At 33.4% G+C, this 7,506-nt stretch overlaps 1 protein-coding gene across 5 annotated transcripts in view; it reads left to right on the forward strand.

The window, feature by feature from the left end:
• Positions 1 to 6,473, forward strand: part of LOC135223578 (uncharacterized) — a 29,904-nt gene extending 23,431 nt beyond the window's left edge. For 3 of the 5 annotated variants that reach the window (XM_064262112.1, XM_064262113.1, XM_064262108.1), the window contains exons 3-4: positions 280 to 542; positions 3,962 to 6,473. The gene's annotated coding sequence lies outside the window, so the exon portion shown is untranslated. Of the gene's footprint in view, positions 1 to 279; positions 543 to 3,348; positions 3,460 to 3,961 lie in introns of all 5 variants that reach the window. The other 2 variants (XM_064262111.1, XM_064262110.1) reach the window with 2 other exon arrangements.
• Positions 6,474 to 7,506: the final 1,033 nt, after the last annotated feature.

The raw sequence follows: 7,506 nt of genomic DNA on the forward strand, positions 1-7,506 counted from the left end.
TAGCAATCATTCAGTAACTGTTAGTTGGAACTAGATTCCTTTTGCAGTTTTTCGCCTCTTTTCACAGTAAACGACTCCTCTGACGCAATTACTATAAAGGCAACCAAAGTCTGAAGGTTTCAGAATCGTGCCTTAGCAACCTGCCAGGTAACAATGTATCCCATTTCTCAATGGTAGGTTGCCAATGTACAATGATGAAACCTTGAGCATTACTAGCCACAGTTTTACTATTAAAAGCTCCATTGCATATTGCCAGTGCCAAACTATTCACAATTTCAGTAGGTCAGACCCACTCCTGACAGCATTCGACCATCAAGGGCTATACAAGCAGCTACGATGATGTCTTCTGCTAGGACCCGATGTTAGCAATAAAAACTGTCATCAGGACTGCTGAAGGATACCGTGGCCCAGTGCCCCTTTGGTCCACAAGGGATACTAAAGTCAGGTGTCCGTGGAATACAAGATGCGACGCGAGACTGGTTTTGTTCCAAGATGGTCAAGAGGTGGATAACAAGAAACTGATCATCCAGTGCACAAAACAGGTATGTTTGGTAATGATGTTACATTATGTAATCATATCAAATGTATAGGAATTCAGATAACCATTGTACTTTCACGATTATGTACACTACTAAATTGCACTAGCAAGTCATCCATTTTTTCAGACATTTGTTGGATATATTATAATCCTGCCGCATCCTCCAGTATAGCTTGAATCAATTTGTATATCACCGGTAGAATTCTAACACGCTTGGCGTTAAGAACACTGCAGTTATGATTCAAGATAAATTTTCAGTCGTTCAATCCATCATCAAGCGTAGACTTACACAGTACCCTAACATGCTTAAATATGAAATGAATTATCTTGAGTATTTAATGGTCTTATTGTCAGATATACGAAGCTGTATTTCTCAAAAAGAAAGAATTTAAATCCTTCTCTTTGGGAACTCCAAACGACATGAGCCTAGCTGGGAAACTCCTCGAACACATTGCCAAATCCCGTCTTTCTGAAGACATCAGGATTCACAGACAACGTATTGTTCCTTGTGCATAGGGTTATGGTGACCAGAATGAGCCCTATGCTTAAAATTTTGTAAAATAAAGTTTAGTATTAAAAAAAACGTTAAACGTGACCATTAAAATACAACTTCTATAGCTCCTATGCTCATTTGCATCTCAATAGATTCTGGTGTTCCATGCTTGGATCATCGGATCAGTCATCAGCATGGTATATTGATACTCGATTGGTAGTAGCAACTATATAATATCATGGCTACATTCTAATGAAAGATAAAATGCATGTTGACGATAGAAAGGTTATTCTTCGATACGTATAACATTGTATCAGTAATATTTTTACAGCTGTCCCCTAAATGTACCATGGTAAAAACAGACTTCTTTTGAAAATTCAAGCAATCAATAGCAAAGATTTAATTTTTGAATTCCACTTTCCCTTATCTGAAACACAACAAACAAGGGTACATGAACTGCGCTGATGAAAAAAATTAACATTTTGGCTCAAGTCACCATATAGTGCTGTTGTGACCTTGTTATGTTTCTTGACCAAGATGTGCTTCATCATCCCATGACCTCGCACAAGTCTAAAAACAAGTCAAGTTCATGGAAGAATTGTGTGCTTAACAGCCCAATCCTTTACCATTTACTTCATTTACTAGAGAACATTCAGTAAATGGAATACACTTGTTAATTTATAGTGTACCAATCTTTCAATCTCCCACATAGTGGTAAATATTAACCAAAATAATGACTCGGATTCGTATAATACTCCAAGTAGCATGGTTATGAATACCAAGCAGCTGCCATATAGTTAAGCTACGCTTGAACAAATAAAGTGCATAATGGCAATAGAAATGGCTTTCATCAATACATGACAATAAACGAAGCTGTACTCGACCATTTGTTGTATATACTCACGATTACCCGCTACCGTATCACCGCTGTTAGCTGCCAATATTTTATTTATTTTTTATCCTTTTCTTAAGGGGTGTTTGAGATTTTATTGTCAGTAGTGGAGCATTATTGGCAGCTAAAGAACGGGTTTCAAAATGACCTCTTTGTCGTGGTTAAAAGTACAATAGGATGAATTTCCACTGAAGACCACCGTTATGAACCTTAAAAGGCGGGTGTTTTTTTAGCTTGGATATGTGCGTTATCAAGACAGAATATATTGTTGTTAACCCTTTTATCAAAAACAATCATACTACTCAAAGGTTTTTCCAAAGTATATTGAAGATGTAAAACATAGAGCCGGAATCCAAATGGAGCAACACGACAATGATATCGGTGGATATGACTATACTCGTTTTTTTTCCATCTGTCTATCCCCTGTGGTGTTTGCGCATGGTAACACTGCGTCCCGGCCTTTAAATAATATCCTATTTCGAATATTAACGGTGTAATTCGCATACAGTAAATTATTAAAACACTTTTCAGTTGCAAATGTACACCAAGATGTCCTTTTATTTACCTAAAACTTACACATAGCGTAACTATTTAAAGCCCGGGACGCAGTGTTGCCATGCGCGACCACCACATGCGGATGGACAGATGGAAAAATACAGAGCATTGTTTAAATATTCTAAAATTAGTCCTTATGATTAATCTTTTGGCAACACACACATATATAATTTTAAATCTCTAAAAGGGTAAAAACGTGATGGTTTTGCGAACGAGGTTACAGCCACTTTTCCTTCGTGGCTGTAACTTTCTTAATATATATATATATATATATATTATATTATATATTATATATATATATATACATATATTATATATATATATATAAATATTATTATATAGTATTGTATAGGGTATATATATTATATATATATATATATATATAATTATATTCTTATATTCACTTAGAGAACTTTAGCGGTGTGAAATATAGTACATGGATGAAATTAGTAAAATTGGGAAATTATTTTCAAAGTTACGTGGATTCAATACAATTTGCAATCTTTAAAATTCATGGATATCCTTTTAGACTTGCAAACTTCCCTACAATAAAGTAACCACTGCCACACCAAATGAAATCTTAGACTGCTGTTATGGTGGCTTTTGTAGAAATAGAGATACTATCTAGTGTGATACAAAATATTTGAAATATCCCCACTTTCTTGCGTCATCACAATTACAAATACTAAAATCCCAAAATTAGCTGCACCCTTATAATCTTCCTTTTGGTTCAAATGTTTGAGCAAAAGCTGAATTGATATCAATTCCAACTTTGGACGCTGATGATATCTATATGATCTGAGACAGCTCTGTAATTAAAACAAAGCCTTATTAACATCTCTCTGAAATATCCAATTTTTCTTTGAGCAGTATGTAGCAAACGCTGGCCAGCGCCTACTTGACAAATATGCTCCGATCATCTTGGCCATCTTACCAGACATTTAAATTTACAGTCAGGTCATGAGTAATCACCTAAACACTGTGAGTAATGTCCATCTCCTTCAACAAATATTTCGCAAGGAAGAAAGTACCTAATGCACTAAGTTGTTGAACTCTATATGTTGTTCACACATATTTCATACAAAGAGCTTGCTATTTATTGTTTATCTTATTATATTACAAATTCACTATAGTATCAGTACTATTAAAAGATCTATTTAGCACTGCTTCAAACCTTTGCATTAAGTCCTTTGTACTCGTCAGTCCAGACTATTTGCTACCCCCACCCGTAGGGAATTCCAGGCTACGTCCTCTGAAGCTGATAACAGATATGAGCGTTCATCTGATATTTATTTGCAATAGTTTTATGTGATGATAATGCTGCCGACTCTCCTTATGGGAATAAAAACTAATACAAATTCTTAATAAGAACTACTGCATGTGAAATTAAACAGTTTCAGTGATGAATTTGTTCTGAAGATTTATGAAAGTAATCCATTTTTGTCAAATGTGAAAATTAATGTGGTACCGTTTATTTGCACAGTGGACTGCAGCAATGGGCTGAAGTTCTGTTCTTCCAGCAACTTTACTTCTAGTTGGGCAGCCTGTCTGCAGCAGAGCACTACTGACTGTCACCCTTCCAAAGAAGATGTTAATTCTGCAATTCAAGCAATGATGCCAGCTACATAGTACATGCGGTGGTCACTTAAAATGTAAAGTGTAAAATGAGATCTAACTTATAGTCTTCTATTGATTGATTTTACCAGATTCCTATGCGTTAGATACTGTATATGACTTGAAGTAATGAATTATTGTGTAGAAAGTATTTGTAAGTAGGTGCTGTATTTCATCATGAGAAAAGTTGCATCATTAAGTAAAGTCGGTTAAACGCTTGTTGTTCTTATATATTACAATTGAAATTTTAATTTTCGTTGATATTTTTTATCATACCAGAGTTTCTCGAAAGTAGACTGTGGTTAGATAAGATGTTATGATTTTACATTAGTTTGTAAATCGCTGATTCCATTACATTACATATTGCTCGAACTGATCCAGATCTTTGGAGAGGTCTAACAGAAGTCTAAATATTCAATTAGTAGACTTGATTTGAATTTATGACATCGATTAATACAAATTTAAGACTTGCCAAGACCTTATTCAGAAGGTTTAAGTTTAATGTGTTCTTATATCAGTTTACTTTCATAATTTTATTGTTTTTTTTATCGTTTAGTTCCAGATTGATTCTTTAAGTAAAACCTTTGTGACTGGGTTTCTTTTGTAAAGATTAACTGATAGGTTAAGTGTAATTTTGTCACGTTTTCTTCAAACGTTTCCTCTTGTGTCAAGTCGTTTAGCAAATAATGTGTAAACATTCCTGGACTTTTAAAGTATTTATTGTTTTTTATAAAGATTTTAAGCAAACGTCATTTTCCATTGCTGGATCCCTGTATACCTGTGGTATTATTCATCCGTTAAACATACTTTAAAATTAAGTGAGTATTCACTTTGATATCAACAAAGTACTTTGCTCCCAAATAATCCAATCGTCTAACTACAATACAGGTTTCTGCAGAACTTCAAAACATAATTTCATCACCATTAGCAAGCAGTTAATTTTGAATAACATTCGTCTAGGCGTCAGTGAAGATACTAACATCATTTCATTTTTAATTAAAGTAGAAATCATCTTTTACCCTGAATCCCCTTCCCCCTAAACACAAAGCCGTTATTAACTTATGAAATACTGTAATTAAGGTTTTTTTAGATTATTTCTCATCTTTCGTTTTAATCATATCTGGTTAAAATTTCCAAATGATATTTTTCAGCAAACTTTTGCTCTTGGAGTTGTCTATAAATGAAAAAAGTTCAAAGGATCTTCCAAACCATGATCACAAACAACCTTCATTTTCATGTCATATACATAAGGAGATATAATGACAATGATACTCTCTTAACATGGCTAGCAACTGATGGATTTCATACAAATGGTAAAAGCTGATACTTTACCACCACAAGATGTTCAAATTACAAACTCTAATTTTCGCTTCTGGAGTCTTAGTTCATGACAATGTTCAAACCATGAGAATTTTGTATGGTACTCTACTCAACCATGACAATCATAATTTTCCTTCATTAGAAATATACAGTCCAACTCTAGCAGCAGGAGAGTTGAAAATCTTCCAATATATCCAAAACAATCTTCATTTCTCTATTTGCCCCACCAAAACCAAGAGTTGCTTCAATTAGCAATTGATCAAGTTTTGTGCCTTCCTTTTACATTTAAGTGAAAATGTAGGGTGGAGAGTTTAATGTTTACTTCAGGCGTGAGCAAATGTACCACATGTTGTACCCATTAGATTATAAAGTAAGTTTTAAACTAATTGGACTTATGGGAGAATGATATTCCTTCATGTATTTCTCTAACACTAACCACGTTGTTAAGTAACTGTTCCACATTTATATATGTTAACTGATGTTGACATTTTTGTTTTTCACAAAATGTAAGAGTTACAATACACCACCTATTAAATTTGTTTACATAAGTCCTCTATGTAGATGTCCACTAACCACACTGCACATTTAGGAACTCGTAAAGGCCGGCCTTCTTTTCTATGCCTTGTTGTAGTGGCCATTCTCCAATCACCGCTACTGTATTCAGATAATAAATTAAACTAGATTTTTCATAATACCCTTGTAAAGGTATAAGTAGAAAGCTGTAAAAGAATGTAAATTTCCTAATATTCAGAAAATGTTTTAATCCAAAGAGAGTCATTAAATGCTCACTGTTTTGCTCCCTCCCATATTTCTGGTCTTAATCTATTTGCATTAAATCTTTGGCAACATAGGTCATAAACGAGGAACTTTTCATGTTCCTTGTGACCTTTGTGTGAGTTTGCAAGACAATAATGGTTCTACAAAGGTCATTTTAGCTTTGCTTGGACAAATTGTAATGTAACTTTTTAAATTCAAATTTGTTTCATTAAATTTTGACCTGACGACTATAAATTTATCTATTTTAAGTATATCGCACCAGACATGAATATTAAACTTTTAAACAGTACACCCGTGATTTTTTTTTATTTACAAAATCTTTGTTAAACTATGACCCTAGGAAAATCGTTCAACAAAAATTCTTTAATTTTTATGTGATCGCCCTCCAGATTTGTTCTATGTTATTTAATTTGACAACTGAATTCTTCTATTGTATGCAGTTCTTAAGACCTAAGTAAGTTAGAGCCGAGTAATTGTTTATCTCTACTTAGAAATATAAAAAAAATAGCATATTAATTATGGTACCATAACTTCCTCAAAAGAATTTCATAGGATTTGTGAAGCCTGTTTACAATATGTGTTGCCAAACTGCAAGCAAGCACTTTTGGTTATATGCAAATCTTCAGTGTATAGAAAACAAGCATTGCTTTATTTGTTTGCTCTGATAGACTAATGTGTTTGCTATGTATACAGTAACATCAATCAGATTTACTTGTATGCATCTTTAGAATTATTATTACTATATTTCAAGATAACTTGCTGTGCAAATTCATTGTATTTTGGTCGTGCAATGCATGATGACATAATTTTCATGTACTTTCAGTTCTAGGTTGGACAAGACTGTAGATCAAAGAAATAAACAAACATGTGCCGAAAACTCTATAGCGTTCATTAACCAACTCTTTACTTGAAATTAAATCCAATTACTGCACATGTTAGCCTGGGTTGTATGACAATCTAATTATGACCTGTTTGTTCAGTTTTCCACAGACCAGGATAAAGAACAATATTTCCTGATCTCGATACTTTCTTGGAGCATCTCGGCTGCAATTCAGGATATTGACCGGAATCTCTAAATAATGTTTTCACTAAGTACAGATCAGATGGAAGCTCAGAATATCCACACAACACTAACATTTGTTCAGTATATATATATATATATATATATATATATATATATATATATATATATATATATATATATATATATATATATATATATATATATATATAACAATGCGCTATTTAACCGTAGATTTTAGCACATGTACCAAGTAAGCTGGAGGTCGGATTTTTGCTTGTAGTATTTACGCATAT

Source organism: Macrobrachium nipponense, chromosome 10, assembly GCF_015104395.2.
Source record: "Macrobrachium nipponense isolate FS-2020 chromosome 10, ASM1510439v2, whole genome shotgun sequence".
Classification (NCBI taxonomy): Eukaryota; Metazoa; Arthropoda; class Malacostraca; order Decapoda; family Palaemonidae; genus Macrobrachium; species Macrobrachium nipponense.